Below are 20303 nucleotides of genomic sequence, written 5' to 3'. Positions count from 1 at the left end.
AAGGATATTTTTTGTTATTATTTATTCATTCATTCAAAAAATAATTACAATGTAACCTCAAAAAATATTTACAATGTGCCAATCACTGTGCTGGGTGAAGGAGAAATAGCAGTGAATAAGACAGACATAGTCTCAACATTTCAGTCTAGTGAGGGATACAAAAACACTCATAAATCATATTGTAATCAGAGCTATGAGGGAGGAAGCAGAGTAATCTGAGAGCATGAGGAGAGGGTACTGTTTGGACCAACGGAGGCAAGATGGCGCAGTTCCGGCTTCTTCACCGTCAGCTTTCCCGCGACCGGGAAAGACACAGGTCGACTGAGCAGGCGCAACCCGACCTCAGACGGAGAAAAACCGGAACCCGCCTAGCCACGCCTACCGCCCCACCCCCGACCCGCCTATGTCCCGCCCACTGCCCGCCCACTTCCGGGCCCAGGACATAAAAGCCGCTCCCGGTGGGCACGCCGTGTGCACTTCCTCAGCCCTCACTCCCGTCGGGACTGTAGGAACTCCGCCCGAGAGCTCCACCGGGTGACTCCCCCGACCTCCCCTGCCAGAGACCGATGGACCTCACCCCTCCCCCACACCTTCTTTCCTGAAGCTGGGGGACCAAAAATAAATGTGCAGTTTTGCTCCTAGCCTTGCCTACTCGCTGGTCATTTAATACTCGCCCTGGTTTCCTAGAAAGCAAATCGGTTTCCTGGAAAGCAAATCAGTTTCCCGGAAAGCAAATCATACTAAACACATACGGGAGAAAGGGGAAGTCTTCCTAGAGGAAGGGATGTTTAAGCAGAAACAATGAAAGACTAGTAGGAGCTAGACAAGTGAAAAGGAGAGATAAGAAAATGCAAGCAGAAGGAAGAGCATGAACCAAAGCCAAGAGGCAAGAGAGAAAAAGAAAATGGAAAATGTTCGGAATAGCTGGAACATAGAATATATGAGAAGACTGGAGAAGATTGTAGCAGAAATCAGAAGTAAGATCATTGTAAACTATGCCAAGGAATTGAGAGCAGTGGGACACTAAAGAAAGATTTTAAGGAGGCAAGATTTCAATTTAGAAATGTGTTATCATAATATAAGCCTGAAAAGATTATGACCTATGCTAAGTAAGTAACAGTAACAGTAAAAAGAAATGAACTAAAATGATATTTAGGAGGTAGAATGAATAGGAATTGGTAGCAAACATGGGGTGAGGAGAAAAAGAATTCAAAATATCTAGCTTGGCAACTGGGTGATTTACTGAGATACAAAACAGTTGAAAGAGCAATTTGGAAAAGAGGGTAGAATAGTTGGGTTTAGTTTTAGGTGTGTTGTGTTTGAAGTGCCGGTGGATCCTCCAAGTGAAGATGTCAACAGGACAAATATAACTAAGAAAAATCCATGAATCTCATATATAAACTTGGGAGTCCTAGCAGCCACTGAGGATATAGTAGAACACTGTGGTGGTTGAGTCAATAATATGAAAGGAAATCTGTTGTATAGATATTTTTTATTGTCCTGCTGTGGGCTTGAGTTAAAATACTTTTCTGATATCCTAGCCTTACTTGCTAAATGAGGACCTCCCAAAACCTGGTGTTTATTATGAAGCAAGTCCTATCTGCCAAGCTCTTCTAGACACTTTTCATTCCAGGCAGCTCATTATATCACTGAGTCCTCACTGTAATCGCCACACTGGGCTACATTTGTAAAAGGTGACTTAGAGTGATAATGAAGGTTACTTTGTTTTTAAGAAACAACAGCACCTAGCTTTTTAAGTGTTTGAAATAGGGTAATGCCCGAACCTCTCCTTTCTTTGCAGCTGCCACAGACACATAAATAGTCCCATGAACTCCCTTCTCTAATGCTAATTCATCACTGCAAAACATTAGGCATTCTTCCAGGAAAGAAGAGCCCAGCCCAGACTAGCATGGTGGCAAGCCCTTGCCTAAACGTAAGTTAGGTTGACCACAAAACTTTAGTGAGATTCCTTCAACACCAACTCCTCTACATCCTCCTGCTCCCCCTTCCATTTTTAGGGAACACTACAGTGTTTTTCTAGTTTGGCAGTAAATCTCTCTGTGTCTCAGTTTTGACTAAATAGTAACCACTGACGTTGGGCTGATATTAAACTAAATAGAGACAATATTCTTTCATGTAAGCCTCAGAACAATGCTATGAGAGGATACTGGAGCTTAGAGAGGTTAAATAGTGTTCCCAAGGTCACAGAGCCAACACTCTAACAACAGTGCTACCCTGGCTCCTATTTTTTATCTTTCACTTGTGTCAGTGACAATACTTACCTCAACAATAACTAACTTGTGTGAAGTATTTACTATGCCCTAGGAATTCAGTGAAAACTGTTGACCACTTGACCAGGATTTTAGCATTTAATCCTCCCAACAGTTTTATCCCCATTTTTTCTTTTTCTTTTCTTTCCTTCTTTTTTTTTTTGAGACAGGGTCTCACTTTGTCACCCAAGCTGGGGTGCAATGTCACAAACATGGATTACTGCAGCCTCAACCTCCCAGGCTCAAGTGATCCTCCTGCATCAGCCCCAACAAATAGCTGGGACTACAGGCACAAGCCACCATGCCTGGCTAATTTTTTTGGTTTTTTTTTTTTTTTTTTTTTTTTTTTGTAGAGATGGGGATTCATCATGTTGTCCAGGTTGGCCTCCAACTCCTGAGCTCAAGCGATCTGCCAACCTTGGTCTCCCAAAGCACTAGGATTACAGGCATGAGCCACTGCACCCAGCCAATTGTCCCCATTTTTAAGACAAGGAAACTGAAGCCTAGAGAAGTTGTCACCTGCCCAATGAACACAAGTGACAAGTGGCAGAACCAGGATTTGAATATGAAAAGTCTAACTTCAGAGACTTCACTGTAATCACCACACTTTGGCCTAGGTGACCTCTAAGGACCCTCTTCTCTTACTCACCCCCAGCCATCGATACAAAGATTCCGTGATTTGTTCCTATAACAAGGCGGCTTATCACACTTTATTTCACATAAGATATACTGCTAAAATTATGGCTTTGAATGATATATTGACTTTATAATATTAGGATATTTAAGTTTAGAAACTTTATATTCAACTCGGTTTAACAAGTTCTTTGGCCTGAGCATTGGAAGTAGCTGAGGAGGAAGGGGCAGGTGAAACATTACAGGTTGGCTCAGAACCAAAATGAGGCAGAAAGGTTTATTTTTCAACCCTAAAGGTACAGGAAAAGGACTGAGTCACCCCACTCTCCCCAGCTAGATTCTGGAAGAATCTAGCACCTTTCCATACAGCAGAAGCTTCCTTTGCCAATGGCAGCCTCTGCTTCACCAAGCAGTATTCTATTGGCTCTTCTTTTGGCTCAAAGAAGCATAAGGCTGGCTAGATTTCCTTAGTGCTCAGGAAGAATTCCAAACCCCACATATATCGGGACAAAAAGAAAAAAAAGAAAGAAAAATATTTCACCTTTCTCTGGGTTTTTTTTTTTTTTTTTTTTTAACTGAAAGAGGATTGGTAAAGGAAGTAACCATAATTTTTAAAAATACATTTTAAATAAATCCTGAGTATGGTACTCCCCAAAGTCTCTAAGCTAATGGGTAGACTAGAAAATGAACACTTGGCCTCTTTTTTTGTACTTTCCCTCTAACTGTCTGAGAGGCCCCAGTTCCCACAACTTTGAACTGCTCTTCAGCCCCACAATTCAGATCTAACGATTCTGATTCTGAATTCTTCTTTAGACTTTCCTTCTGTTTTTCCACATACTAAGTTGGCTCTGATAATGCTATAAAGTAGTAGCATTCCTACTTTGTAACAGAAATGGAAAGGAAATCTGGCCATATTCAGGAGCTCCATGATTATGAACCCATATTACAAAGTAGTAGCATTATCAGAGCCAACTTAGTATGTGGCAGAAGAGAGGGAATTTACTTTGAAACTTAAGTAACAGCCAACTTAAAACAATGCAGTCTCTTTACTTCTTAGCACAGAAAAGTACTTAATGAAGATAAAATGTATCTGTCAACTACAATGCAACTTAGCTGCTAGCAAATACAAAGTAAAGAAAGACTTGGGCCGGGCAGTGGCTGGTGCCTGTAATCCCCGCAGTTTGAGAGGCCGACAGGGGCAGATCACGAGGTCAGGAGTTTGAGACCAGCCTGACCAACATAGTGAAACCCCCGTCTCTACTAAAAATACAAAAATTAGCTGGGTATGGTGGCACATGCCTGTAATCCCAGCTACTCAGGAGGCTGAGGCAGGAGAATTGTTTGAACCTGGGTGGCAGAGGTTGCAGTGAGCCAAGACTGCACCACTGTACTCTAGCCTAGGCGACAGGGCAAGACTGCATCTCAAAAAAAAAAAAAAAGACTTACTTGAAGAAGAAAGGAAAAAGGAAAGAGGTAAAGAAAGAAGGGAAACTGTTAATAAATTCTGTCTGTGGTAAAGAAAGAAGGGAAACTGTTAATAAATTGTCTGTGGTAAAGAAAGAAGGGAAACTGTTAATAAATTCTGTCTGTGGTATATGTGCTTTTATGTTTCTCTCAATATTATCCTTAAACAGCCTATTTAATCCCCACCAGTGAACCTAAACTTTTATTTACTAGAGGAGTTTAGAGAGCCCTGAATTTCTGGTTTTGACAGGTCAGGTATTTTACATTCCTAGTGTAAGATTATCTGGTTCTTGTAAGAGAGTTAAGAGGAAATCAAGCTGTATGTTCATCCTAATTTTTTCTCTCTGTCCTACCCACCCTTGTGCCCAAATACCTTCCTCTTAGGCCCACACTCTAGTCCTGAGTTTACCAACAAAATCTCAGCATCTCTACATATAGGAGGGCTGGGGCAGAATGGAAGAACAGGGAATAAATAATGGATGATTAGCTTGGCTGGTGACAGACTGTTGTAGCACTAGCAGAATCTGCAGGAGTTCAGATGCAATTTTGCAGATCTGAAAAGATCTTGGGTAAAAAAGAAGGGAAAGGAAATCTGGCCACATGCAGGAGCTCCATGATTATGAACCCATATTCCATAGTTTTCACAGGGCAACCAGAGTGATCCCACACAATTCAAACATGTGTGGTAGTCAAGAGTGTAATTTGAGGAACATGGAAATAGCCATCTGTTCAGAAAAGAGGTCTCTTGCTGGGTCTGAAATGCCCCTTTCACACATTAAACCTTGATGACATCCTAGTTGCAACATTAGGACACCAAAGGAACCACATTATACCATTCAGGTACTCAAATCCAAAGGGAATTGATGGAAAGGTTTTAGCAGGAGAGAGTGTTGTCAGTAAGATGGTGGAATAGGAAGATACAGGCCCTCCTTTCCTCACAGAGACACTGAGTTAACAATATACAGATCAGAATAACTCTATGAGAACTCTAGAGACAGGTTGAGAAGCTACAGCACCCAGGTCATTGTAAAACCAAGAAGGGATTCTGGCAAAATGGATAGACAATTTTGCAACATCTGGCGTGCCCATCTGTGTCCTTTCTTCTATGTGGCATAAACCTGAGCAACTTAGGAGAAACCCCTTACTCCAGGGCTTCACCCTCAGGGATGGAAAAAGAAGAATGAGCCATGCATTGAATGTTCTGGCTTATCTGGGGGCTGCCCAAGGGATTCGTTTCTGTCTCACCTAACAGAAATCAGTGCTGACAGGACCAGGTCAAGCATTTGGAAGCCACTAAAAACAGAGGTGAGTAGCGGGTTAGAGTCGCAGTTCCACAGGCAGACACCAGAAGGAGTAAGAGATCAGAAAAGGTTTGAGAGGTCCTAGATCCTCCGGCAGAGCTGATTGGTGAAGGTCTTTCCCTGTATGAAACAAAAGACTGGGAAAGGTCTTCAAATGGCCAAGTTATAGCAAAACATTTTAAGACATCCAAAGAAACAGAGAAATATGGCCCATGTATCAAATAAAACTTCAGAAATCAATTCTGAAGAAATGTGATCTATGAGTTGCCTGAAAAGGAATTTAAAATAACTATCATAAAGATGCTACCAAAAGGATAACAAACACTATCATAAAGATGCTATCTAAAAGATAACAAACACTGGACCAGGCGAACACTGATAGGCAACTAAGTAAAATCAGGGAAATGATGCACGAACAAAATGAGAATATCAACAAGAGATAGAAATTATAAAAAAGAACCAAACAAATTCTGTAGCTGAAAAATATAATAACTGTACTAAAAAATAGTAGAAGGATCCAACAGCAGACTTGATTGGGCAAAATAAATAGCAAACTCAAAGACAGGTCATGTAAAGTCATTGAGTCAGAGGAGCAAGAAGAAAAAAAATGAAGAAGAGAGAAGAGAGCCCAAGGGATTTACAAAACACTATCAAGAAGCCTACTCTATGTATTATTAAAATCTCAGAAAAAGAATGAGAGAAAGGGACAGAGAGCTTATATGAAGAAATAATGGCTGAAAACTTCATAAATCTGAGGAAAAAGAAGAACATACAGATTCAAGAGCTCAAAGAACCCTAACCAGAATAAATGCAAAGAAAATCACACCAAAACATATTGTAATCAAACTCTAAAGTCAAAGACAAAGAGAGTAACTTGAAAGCATGAGAAAAGCAATTTGTCACATAAAAGGAAACTTCCATAAGATTATCAGTAGATTTATCAGCAGAAACTACAGGTTAGAAGGGAGTGGCATGATATATTCAAAGTGATGAAAGAAAAAAAATGGTCAACCAAGAATACCATATCTGGCAAACTGTTCTTCCAAAATTATGAAGAAATTAAGACTTCAAAATAAACAAAAGCTGAGGGAATTTATTACTACTAGACCTTCTCTACAAGAAATACTAAAGGGAGTCCTTAAAGTTGAAATGTAGAGAGCAACACAAAGCCCTATGAAAATAGAAGGTTCTCTAGTACGGGTAGTATATAGACAAATATACAAACCTATACTATTATAATTTTTGTGCATGAAATATTAATGAAAGAAATATTTAAAAAATAGACCTGTGTTAATGAGTATACAACATATAAAGAAGTAATGTGTGACATCAGTAATATCTGGGGAGAGTAGGGCTGTAAAGGAGCAGAATTTTGTCCGCGATGAAGTTAAGCTGTTACCAATTTAAAGTAGACGGTTATCACTTTGAGATGTCTTACGTAACTGCAATGGTAACCACAAAAAACTATAGAATATACACAGAAGAAAATGAGAAGTAAATCCAATCATTTTGCTACCAAAAAAAAAATGAAATATAAAGGAAGACAACATCAGAGGAAATGAGGAAGAAAAAAGCTATAAGACTAGACAAAACAATGAACAAAATGGCAATAATAAGTCCTTCCCTATAGGTAATTACTTTAAATGTAAATAGGTTAAATTCCCCAATCAAGAAACAGAAATTGATTACATCAGTTTTTAAAAATAGGATCCAACTATTTGCTATCTACAGGAGACTCACTTTAGATCTAAGGACATGCAGAGGTTGAGGGTGAAAGGATGAGAAAAGATATTCTATGCAAATGATAATCAAAATAGAGCAACAGTGGCTATACTAATATCAGACCAAACAGACTTTAAATCAAAGACTGTTACAAGAGGCAAAGAAGGACATTATGTAATGATAAAATGGTCAATTCACTAAGAAGATATAACTTACAAATATTTATGTACCAAACATCAAAGCTCCTAAACATATGAAGCAAAACTTGGCAGAATTAAAAGGAGAAAGGCCACTTTCATAATGAATAGAACAACCAAATAACATTAGTAAGAGGACTTGAACAACACTATAGACCAATTGAACCTAACAGATATAAGCAGAACACTCCATCCAACAACAGTAGGATATAAATGCTTCTTGTATGCACGTGGAACATTCTCCAGCAGAGACTATATATCAGGCCACAGAACAAGTTTTAGCAAATTCAATAACATTGATATCACACAAAGAATGTTTTCAGCCAGGCATGGTGGCTCATACCTGTAATCCCAGTACTTTGGGAGGCCGAGAAAGGAGGATTGCTTGAGCCCAGGAGTTTAAAATCAGCCTGGGCAACATGGTGAAACCCTGTCTTTATCAAAAAATACAAAACTTAGCTGGGCGTGGTGATGCATGCCTCTAGTCCCTATAGTATATGACTATACTTAAGAGGCTAAGGCAGGAGGATCACCTGATCCTGGGAGGCAGAGGTTGCAGTGAGCTGAGATCTTGCCACTGCACTCCAGCCTGGGTGACACAGCAAGACCCAAAGAAAAGAAAAGGACATTCACATTGATAACTGTAAAAAAAAAAAAAAAAAAAAAAAAAAAAAAACCCACAAATGTACAAATGTGTGGAAATTAAACAACACACTCTTAAACAACCAATGTGCCAAAAAAATAAATCAGAAGAGGAATTAGAAAATACCTTGAGAAAACTGCAAATGAAAACACAACATACAAAAACTTACAGGATGCAGTGAAAACAGTGCTAAGAGGGAAGTTGTATGGCAGATACATGTGACAGCAATTACTCAAGCATACCCTGAGAATAACCCTATGGTCTAGGAAGAATGTGTGTTCAGAGTTTCAAGCTGAGGAATTCAGGAGTGGCCAACCTGGAAATTCACTCCTTAACTATGAAGAACATCCAAACCCCTGGTCCATCCCTTCGAATGCAGGCTGTACAGGGGATCAAGGCCCTTTGTTTTGGGTTAAATGGAGGTTGCCAAGTGGAGGTTGCTAAATGAAAATGTGGCATAACATGCATGCTTTTTACAAATGGGACTGGTTTGCCTGTCCAGCTCACTGGTCCTGGACCACCATGTACATAAGTCCCCAACAAACCCTATGTCTTGTTTGCTGGCTCTGGTCTTTTCTTCAACCTCTGTGAATCAATATGAATCAGTGGAATCAATATGGGTCCAGCACAACAGAAGTTTATAGCTGTAAACCTGTATATTAAAAAGGAATAAAGATCTCAAATCAACAATCTAACTTTACACTTCAGAAACTAGAAAAAGAAGAACTAAACCCAAAGCTATGACAAGGAACAAATAATATGATTAGAGCAGAAGTAAACAAAGTAAATAGAAAAACAATAGGAAAAATCAATACAACTAAGAATTCACATTTGAAAAGATCAACAAAATGGACAGTCCATTAGCTAGATTTACTCAAAAAAAAAAAAAAAGAGAAGACTCATATAACAAAATTTTTGAAAAGGGGTACATTATAACCAATATGACAGAAATGAAAGGAATTACAAGACTATGAACAATTTTCACCAACAAATTGGATAATCTAGGGATAAATTGCTAGAAAGATACAACCTACCAAGACTGAATCATGAAGAAATAGATAATACGAAAGATCAATAAGAAGATGTTGAATTCGTGATCAAAAACCTCTAAACAAAGAAATGTATAGGATTAGAGTGCTTCACTAGAGAATTCTACCAGACATTTAAAGAATTAACACCACTTTTTCTGAAATTCTTCTAAGAAATGGCAGATGGGGAATACTTCCAAGCTCATTCTATGAGGCTATAAGGCTAGCATTACCCCTGCAACCAAAGCCAAAAAAAAAAAAAAAAAGTCACCAGAAAAGAAAACTATAGACCAATATCCTGGATGAATATTAATGCAAAAATCCTCAAGAGAATACTAGCAAACTGAATTCAGTCAGATGTTAAAAAAAAATTCACACCATAGCCCAGTGGGATTTATTTCTGAAATATAAGAATACTTCAACATATAAAAATCAACCCATGTAATACACCACATTAACAGAAGGAAAGGGGAAAAACACATGATCATCTCAATGCAGAAAAAGCATTTGACAAAATTCTATATACTTTCATGATTAAAAAACAAAACTCAACAAACTAGGAATAGAAGGAAACTGCCTCAACAAAACAAAGATCATTTATGAAAAGCCCACAGCTAAATCATACTCAGTGGTGAAATACTGAAAGCTTTTCCTCTAAGATCAGGAACAAGACAAGGAATTCTACTCCCTCCGCTTCTATTCAACATAGATTGGAAATCCTAGCCAAAGCAATTAGGTAAGAAAAAGAAATAAAATGTATCAAAATTAGAAAGGAAGAAGTAAAATTACCTCTGTTCACAGATGACATAATTTTATACATAGAAAACTCTAAGGAATACACACACACACACACACACAGACAGAGAGAGAGAGAGACAGAAAATATATTAAAACTAATCAATAAATTTAGCAACATTGCAAGATACAAAATTAACACATAAGTCAGTTGCATTTCTATACACTAACAATGAACAATTCGAAAAGGAAATTAAGAAAACAATTCAATTTATAATAGCATCAAAAACAATAAAATATTTAGGAATAAAGTGAACTAAGAAGGTGAAACACTTGTACACTAAAAACTATAAAACATTGCTGAAAAGAGTAAAGAAGATAGAAATAAATAGAAAGGCATTTCTTGTTCATGGGTTGGAAGACTTAATATTATTTAGATGTTCCTACGATCCAAATCAATGTACAGCTTCAATGCAAACGCTATCAAATCCTAATGGCATTTTTTTGTAGAAATGGAAAAATCCATCCTAAAATTCATATGGAATCTCAAGAGACCTCAAATAACAACAACAACAAAAATTGAAAAAGAACAAATATGGAGAACTTAAACTTTCTGATTTCCAAACATATTATCAAAACAGTGTGGTATTGGCACAAAGACAGACAAAATAATGAAATAGAATATGGAGCCCAGAAATAAACCCTCATGTATACGGTCAAATGATCTTTGACAAGACTGACAAAACCACTCAATGGGGAAATGACAGTCTTCAACAAATGGTGATGGGAAAACTGGATATCCACATGCAAAAGAATGAAATTGGAAACCTGTCTCACACTATATACAAAAATTAACTCAAATGGATTAAAAATTTAAACATGAGATCTAAAACTATAAAACTCTTAGAAGAAAACATAGGGAAAAATCTCTTAACATTAGTCTTGGCAATGATTTCTGAATTATGACCACCAAAGCACAGATAACTAAAGCAAAAATAGACAGTTGGGATTACATCAAACTTAACTTTTGTGCATCAAAGGTCAGAATCAACATAGTGAAAAGGATATCTATAAAATGAGATTAAATATTTGCAAATCATATTATCTAATTAGGGCTTAACTGCCAGAATATATAAAGAACTCCTACAGCTCAACAATAAAAAATCAAGTAACTCAACTTAAAAATGGGCAAAGGACTTGGATAGATGTTTCTCTGAAGATGACATAAAAATAACCAGCAAGCATATGAAAAGATGCTCAACATCACTGCTTATCTGAGAAATGCAAATCAAAACCACAATGAGATATTACTGAGTACCCAAAACCACAATGAGATATTACTGAGTACCAAAAACAAACAAACAAACAAAATCTCAGAAAATAACAAATGTTGATAAGGATGTGGAGAAATTGGAACACTTGTGCATTGTTGGTGGATTGTAAAATGGTGCAACCACTATGGCAAACAGTATGGATTTTCCTCACCAAATTAAAAATAAAACTATCACATGATCCAACACTCCAGCTTCTAGGTATAAATCCAAAACAACTGAAAGCAAAGTCTTGAAGAGCTATTTGTACCCCCATGTTCACAACAGCACTATTTACAATAGCCAAAAGGTGAAAGCAATCCAAATGTCCATCAACAGATGAACAGATAAGTAAAAGTATTACATACAATAAAATATTATTCAGGGCCGGGCGCGGTGGTTCATACCTGTAATCCCAGCACTTTGGGAGGCCGAGGTGGGTGGATCACGAGGTCAGGAGTTCGAGACCAGCCTGGCCAACATGGTGAAACCCTGTCTCTACTAAAAATACAAAAATTAGCTGGGCATGGAGGTGCCTCCCAGTAATCCCAGCTACTTGGGAAACTGAGGCAGGAGAATTGCTTGAACCCGGGAGGCAGAGGTTGCAGTGTGCCGAGATCACTCCATTGCACTCCAGCCTGGGTGACAAGAGCAAGACTTTGTCTCAAAAAATATATACAAAAATAAAAAAATTAAAATATTATTCAGCTATTAATATAAAAAGGAAGTAAATTCTGTCACATGCTGCAACATGAATGAACCCTGAGGACATTTTGTTAAGTGAAACAAGCCAGTCACAAAAAAGGGCAAATACAATATGATTCTACTTATATGAGGTATCTAGAATAATTAAATACATAAAAATGGAAAGCAGAATGGTGGTTGCCAGAAGCTGGAAGGAGCACGGAAAGTGTGGTTGTTTTTTAATGGGTATAGAATTTCAGATTTGCAGGATGAAAAAGCTCTGGAGATTTGTTTCACAACAATGTAATTATATGTAATACTGCTGACCTATACCCTTAAAAATAGTTAATATGGTAAATTTTACGTCATGCATTTTTTAACCACAATTTTTTACAAACACTATGAGGGTCTTGGGGGAGGAGGGAGTTAGTGTTTAATGGGTACAGAGTTTCAGTTTTGTAAGATGGAAAGAGTTCTGGGAATGAATGGTGGTGATAGTTGTACAACAATGTGAATGTACTTAATGCCACTAAACTACACTTAAAAAGAGTTTCAGATGGTAAATTTAGCTATGTGTGTTTTACTACAATTAAAAAAAAAAAAACATTAAATCCAAAATAACCTACAGGTGTTAGCATAAAAATGAATCCACTTCAAATCTAAATTGTGTTCCACTTTCCCTATTATAGCACCTGCAGAATCCATCACATACATTACATAAAGATTCCCAAAAGTTTGCCAACAAAAATAAGTAAAATACTACAAGAAAAAAAGGCTATGGGGTAGCTCTCAGAATCACCAGGCTAAATAACTAGACTCAAGGCTACATAAGCAAGAAGGGAGCCCCAAATCACATCACTAAATAAATCCACAGTACAGGCAGCATGTTACTTCTGGCAGTCGCTGGACCCTATGGCCTGCACCACTACCACCAGATTCTGTCACTGGCAATACTGTCAAAGCAGCTCGCGAATCCTTCCTTCAAAAGATGAAAAACTAAGGAACGGTGATCACGCCTGTAATCCCAGCACTTTGGGAGGCCAAGGTGGGCAGATCATTTGAGGTCAGGAGTTTGAGACTAGCCTGGCCAACATGGTGAAACCCCGTCTCTATGAAAAATACAAAAATTAGCTGGGCATCGTGGCACGTGCCTGTAATCCCAGCTATGCAGAAGGCTGAGGCAGGAGAATCGCTTGAACCTGGGAGGCAGAGGTTGCAGTGAGCCAAGACCGTACCATTGTACTCCAGCCCGGGTGACAAGAGCAAAGCTCCATCTCAGAAAAACAAAACAAAACAAAACAAAAACAAAAAAAATACCCTAAGGAACCTTAATGTAGTGATTGACAGAACAATCTTATGAACCCTTCTTATCATCAGAGTAGCTTCAAAGAAATTTTCCAGGAGCCAATGATATTTTAACATCTTAAAAATGTTGCTCTACTTTAAAAGTAAGAAGTTAAATTTACAGAAAAACAAAAAGCCTAAAGAGCTTTGAGCTCTAAATTCCTTCCAATGTCTTGACCTTTGTAATAAAAATGTGTACTTGTATACATTATTGTGATCAATGGTCAACTTACTTTATTTTTTCTTTTGATACTACACAAATGGCCTCTTAAGCTCTGGCATGTGGCTAAGTGCAATAAAAAATAAACGTTTACTTCTTTTTTGAGGTAGCCAGCCTCTAAAATGTCTCTTCAGTATTTCTCACTTCCTGGTATTCACAGGTTATGTGGTCTACCACTTGCACCAGATTTAGTTGGTGTAACCAATAGAATACAGTGGACCCTTGAACAAGACAGGTTCAAATTGCATAGGGATGGGGTGTGGCTGCTCACACCTGTAATCCTAGCACCTTGGAAGGCGGAGGTGGGAGGATCTCTTGAGCCCAGGAGTTTGAGACTAGCCTGGGCAACATTGCAAAACCCCATCTCTACAAAACAAAAAACAAAAACCCACAAAAATTAGTGGTGGCACACACCTATAGTCCCAGCTACTGGGGAGGCTGAGGTGGGAGGATTGCTTGAGCCCAGGAGAAGAGGCAGAAGTGAGCCAAGATGCCACTGCACTACAGCCTGGGTGACAGAGCCAGACCCTGTCTCAAAAAATAAAAATGAAAATAAATTATTATAAACTGCATGGATCCACTTACACACCGTTTTTTTCAGTAAGTATATTGGAAAAGGTTTTGGAGATCTGCAAAAATTGCAGACAAACTACATAGCCTAGAAATATAAAAAAAAAAAGTTAGCTATGTCATGAATGCATAAGTATATGTAAATACTGGTCTATTTTATCATTTATTACCATAAAATACAAGTCCATATTAAAAGTTAAAATTTATCAAAATGCACATAAACACTTATAGACTGTGTGCATGGCACCATTCTTAGTGGAGAGAAATGTAAACAAATGAAAAGATGCAATATGAAATCAGAAATGTGTAAAATTAATAGTCCAAAGCATACTACTATAATAGTTTTGTAGCCACCTTCTCTCGTTATTGCAGTGAGCTCAAGCGTTACACGTAGTCACTTAAAACACTCTAATCATCTCCTTTTGAGCAGTTCCTCTCTTCAGTAAATTGTGTATCATAATAAAAAGTGACCCTTACGGTTCTTAAGTATTTTTCATCTTGTTTAGTGCAATATCATAAACATTGAATAACACTATGGGACCCATATGAAGTGATACTAGTCATGCTAGAAGTGCTCCTGAGAATAAGAGAAAAGGCATGACATTACAGGAAAAAGTTACATTGCTTGATATACATGGTAGATTGAGGTGTGCAGCTGCAGTTGCCCACCATTTCACAATAAAAGAATTCAGTATAAGGAACACTGCAAAAAAAAAAAAAAAAAAGAGAGAGAGAGAGAGAGAGAGAGAAAGGAAAGGAAAGGAAATGGGCAAAGCCACAACTGCACCTACACCAGCATTTTGGTGAAATAGCTTTTTGTCTCATATTTAAAATGCAGCTTTTAGGCCAGGCACGGTGGCTCACACCTGTAATCCCAGCACATTGGGAAGCCAAGGTGGGCAGGTCACTTGAGGTCAGGAGTTTGAGACCAGCCTGGCCAACATGACAAAACCCGTCTCTACTAAAAATACAAAAATTATCTGGGTGTGGTGGTGTGTGTCTGTAATCCCAGCTACTTGGGAGGCTGAGGCACGAGAACTGCTTGAACCTGGGAATTGGAGGTTGCAGTGAGCCAAGATCATGCCACTGCACTCCAGTCTGGGTGACAGAGTGAGACGGTCTCAAAAACAACAATAACAACAACAACAACAAAACCAGCTTTTATGTGGGGGTAGGGTTGCTATAAGAAAGGTGTACCTATCAACTCTAATGTGATTCAAGAAAAAGCGCAGTCCTTTTTTTTCTTTTTTCTTTCTTTCTTTTTTTTTTTTTTTGAGAGGGAGTCTTGCTCTGTCACCCATGCTGGAGTCCAGTGGCATGGTCTTGGCTCACTGCAACCTCCACCACCTGGGTTCAAGCGATTCTCCTGCCTCAGCCTCCCAAGTAGCTGGGATCCCTGGCATGTACCACCATACCCAGCTAATTTTTCTATGTTTTTAGTAGAGATGGGGTTTCACCCTATTGACGAGGCAGGTCTCAAACTCCTGACCTCAGGGGATCCGCCTGCCTTGGCCTCCCAAAGTGCTAGGACTACAGGAGTGAGCCACCACGCCCAGACCGCAAAAGTGCAGTCATTATATGACAACTTAAATCAAAAGGAAGGTGAAGGATCTAACGGTGGAAAATTTAATGTCAGCAAAAGATGGTTTGATGATTTTACAAAGAGGTGTTTGACTTAAAAGAAGGTCAATATAGAAGCAGCAGCTTCTGCCAACCAAGAAGCAGCAGATGAGTTCCCAGATGCCATTAAGAAAATCATTGAGGAGGGTTGGGCGCCGTGGCTCAGGCCTGTAATCCCAGGACTTTGGGAGGCTGAGGCAGGCAGATCACGAAGTCACGAGATCAAGACCATCCTGGCTAACATGGTGAAACCCCGTCTCTACTAAAAACACAAAAAATTAGTGGGCCGTGGTGGCGGGTGCCTGTAGTCCCAGGTAATCTGGAAGCTGAGGCAGAAGAATCGCTTGAACCCAGGAGGCGGAGGTTGCAGTGAACCGAGATCAAGCCACTGCACTCCAGCCTGGCAACAGAGCGAGACTCCATCTCAAAACAAAACAAAACAAAATGCCTCACCTTACACATTGAGGTAGTACTGTAAGGATCTAAATGAGGCTAAAATGCTTAATAAGCCACAAAGTAATAGATGAATGTATGTCATTATGAATGTGGCACTCATACTGGCCAGGTGCGGTGGCTCACGCCTGTAATCCCAGCACTTTGGGAGGCCAAGGCGGGCAGATCACAAGGTCAGGAAATGGAGATCATCCTGGCTAACACGGTGAAACCCCATCTTTACTAAAAATACAAACAAAAATTATCCGGCTGTGGTGGCAGGCGCCTGTCATCCCAGCTACTTGGGAGGCTGAGGTAGGAGAATGGCATGAACCCGGGAGGCAGAGCTTGCAGTGAGCTGAGATCTCGCCGCTGCACTCCAGCCTGGGTGACAGAGTGAGATTCCATCTCAAAAAAAACAAAACAAAACAAAACAAACAAACAAACAAAAAAACAGAAAGAAATAAAAATCATTGAGGAGAAAGGATATTTGCCTGAATGGGTTTTTAATGCAGATAAAATTGCCCTATTTAAAAATTAAATGCCACAAAGGACATTTATTAATAAGGAAGGGAAGTGAGCACAATAATTTAAGGCGGGAAGGGATTGGCTAACTCTACTGTCTTATGGAAATGCAGATGGGTTTATAATCATGACTGCCCTTACCTATAAACCTGCTAAACCCTGAGCCTTGAAAAGATAACACCAGCTGCCAGTCTTTTGGTTGACAGGAAGGCCTGGATAATGAGAACCCTTTTTCTGGATTGGGTCCACTGATGCTTTGTCCCTGAAGTCAGAAAGCACCTTGCCAGTAATGGACTGCCTTTTAAAGTTCTTTTGATATTGGACAGTGCCTCTGGCCACTCAGAACCCTATGAGTTCAACACCAAAGGTGTTGAAGTGGTCTACTTGCCCCCACACACAATGTTGCTAATTTAGCCTCTAGATAAGGGGGTCATAAGGACCTTTAAAGCTTATCAAATATGGTACTCTATGGAAAGGATTGTTAGTGCTGAGGAAGAAATGCCCAACGGAGAGAACATCATGAAAGTCTAGAAGAATTACACCATTGCAGATGTCATCAGTGTTACAGAAAAAGCTGTGAAAGTTACCAAGCCTGGAACAATAAATTTCTGCTGGAGAAAATTGTGTCCAGATGCTGTGCATGACTTCACGAGAATTACAACAGAGCCAATCGAGGAAATCATGAAAGGAGATTGGGGGCATGGCAAAAAAAAAAAAGTAGGGGATAAAGAGTTTCAAGATACGGATCTTGGAGAAATTCAAGAGCGATTAAATACCAAACCAGAAGAATTAATAAAGATGACTTGATGGAGCTGAGTGCTTCCAAACCAGTGCTAGATGATGAGGAAGAAGACATAGTAGAAGAAGCAGTGCCAGAAAATTAATTGACATTAGAAAATCTGGCAGGTTTCCAATTATTCAAGACTGTCTTTGACTTCTTTCATCATATGGACTCTTCCATCATATGGGCACTGAAACTAAAGCAAATGGTTGAAGAAGGATTGGTGCCACAAGGAAACATTTTTAGAGAAACAGAAAAGGAAAAATGTCAGATAAAAATTATGATGTATTTCCACAGAATGACACCAAGTGTGTCTGCCTTTCTCACCTCCTTTCCACCTCTTCCACCACTTCCTCCTCTGCCATCCCTGAGACAGCAAGACCAACACCTCTTCTTCCTCCTCCTCCTCAGCTTACTCAGTATAAAGATGGTAAGGATGAAGGCCTTTATGATAATCCACTTCTACTTAATGAATAGTAAATATATTCTCCTTGCAATTTTCTTAATAACATTAGCTTTTCTGTAGCTTACTTTACTGTAAGAATATAGTACGTAAAACATATAACAAAAAATATGTGTTAATCAACTGTTTATGTGTTATAAAGCTTCTCTTCAACAGTAGGCTTTTAGTTAAGTTTTGGGGGAGTCAAAAATTATATGAGGATTTTTGACTGCACAGAGGTCAGCACACCTAACCGCCCCCCCCCCTTTCTTCAAGGGTCATCAGAAGTGATGATATACCACTTCCACAACTCAGTTTTAACTCAGTTTTAAAAGATTATGGATCTCTTAGATCTCTTGCTCTGGGGGAAGCTGGGTACCATATTGTGAGGACACTCAGGGCCCATGATGCAGAAGATCATCAAGATGCCAAGATATTCAGCCAATAGCCAGCAAGGAACAGAGGCTTGCCAACAATTATGTGACTGAGGCTGGAGCTGGAATCTCTTTTAGTGGAGCCTTCAGATAACGTTAGTCCTGGCCAACAACTGGACTGCAACATCTTAAAATAACTTTAACCAAAACTACGCAACTAAGAGACTCCCACAGAGACCGTGAGATTGTTTGAAAATGATAAATGATATTTTAAGCTGCTAAGTTTGGGGATAATGTGTTACACAGCTATAGATAACTAAAGTATCTCTCTAGCAATTCTGTAGGAAAAAAAGTAGTGTGATTGGCGGGATGGGGGGATTTAAAATAAGACTGCTAAAATGTTAAATGCCTGCTAATGGAAACCCAAGGTTATAGGATCAGAGTTTCATATAAAGTTATGAGGAACAAGACAATAATCAAAAAAACTACATATAACCAACAGCAGAGCCAGTCTTAGCACTTGGCCAAATAGGCTGCTGCCAAGTAGATAGAATTTGAGAGTTAAAAGTTCCAATTACCCTTAGTTAGCCTGAAATTTTACCATTAGAGATTAATGTCACTGAACCTTATAGCATCAGGTCTTTAAAGTTCTCCTGGAAGAGATTATATCTTAAAATAGTATTTATAATAGGATTACGACAGAAGACAAAAATCTAACTAATGAATGGTTCATCTGAAGAGACTTTTAATACAAAGACTATTTATAGAAGTGTGGGCATGGTTAAAGAAACCAAGAAAGAATGTTGAAGTATCCAGAGACTAGCAAGAGAGGAAAGATATTTAGGCAAAAAAAAAAAAAAAAAGGAAGGGAAGGGAAGAGGAGGGGAGGGGAGGGAAAGGTAAGGGAAGGGAGAAATAAATTGTATTACCAGAACCCATTAAGAGGTAGACTCAAGGAGGAAGCCCCCCCCCCCCCACTCAATTATAATAGTGATACAAATTGCTGCCAAAACCTTGGTGCCAAAGCAGGGAGAAAGTGGGAAAAAAATGTTAATTTCTCTTCTCTCATCCTCCAGTCTCACGTTGGTGCCTCCCTTTTGCCAACGCTGACCTTTAATAAGAGGGTGAAGAGTCCAGCTGGTGCAGAGGTCAACCAGAACATAAAGCCAACAGAAAAAGACAGGGAATGGATAGCAGAGGGTGGCACAGTGTTGGAGCATCTTCAGATTAGAAAGAATCAAAGATCATCCAGGAGCATCCACCAGGCATTCTGAAGAGATCCTCTTTATTTCAGGAATATCAACAACTCTAAGGGAGGCAAAAAGCATGGTCTTTGGGGTAAGGCAGACCTGCTTCCAAGCTGTGTGACCTTGGTTAAATTACAGAACCTCTGAAAACTTCGGACTTCTTCTAAGTTGAGCCTCGGAATAACAACCTCATGGGTATGGGTGAAATTAAGTGATACACACAGAGGTGTGGAGACTGGCCTTCTCCCCGACAGGTAAGCTGCTGACTTAGTTAAATATGAAAGATTGGATGCATCAGAGTCACATTGCAACCTAACTTTTCAACTAGTTAAGTGGTTCACCAAAACATCTTTTTTACTACTTAAATACCCATCGACTGAGGCCTGATGAAATACATTCTGATGCACTCATGAAAACACATACTATATAGCTATATTTTAAAATGTAGCAGTTCTGTATACTGAAATATAGTGATTTCCAAGATAATACTTATTATTGAAGATATATTACATTGAAAGCTAGAGAGACAGATAATCTCTATCTCTGGAGTGATACATAAAAAACAAGTAAGAGTGGATGCCATTGGGAAGGATTTTGGAGGGCTGGGGCCAGGGGAGAAGGAACACGTAGTATTTTTAATATATATTCCATTATGTAGAGTACTGTTTAAATTTTTTTCCCATGTACCTATACTATCCTTAAACAAAATTAAAAAGACCAGGTGCAGTGGCTCACACCTGTAATCCCAGCACTTTGGGAGG

At 39.0% G+C, this 20303-nt stretch overlaps 1 long non-coding RNA gene across 1 annotated transcript in view; it reads right to left on the bottom strand.

Annotated features, from left to right (window-relative positions):
• Positions 1-20303, bottom strand: part of LOC111554614 — a 36441-nt gene that overhangs the window by 7547 nt on the left and 8591 nt on the right. The window lies entirely within an intron of this gene.

The sequence above is a fragment of the Piliocolobus tephrosceles genome, chromosome 6 (assembly GCF_002776525.5).
Source record: "Piliocolobus tephrosceles isolate RC106 chromosome 6, ASM277652v3, whole genome shotgun sequence".
Lineage (NCBI taxonomy): Eukaryota > Metazoa > Chordata > Mammalia > Primates > Cercopithecidae > Piliocolobus > Piliocolobus tephrosceles.
Note: the sequence above shows the minus strand (reverse complement) of the source record. Positions and strands in the feature narration are given on the sequence as shown.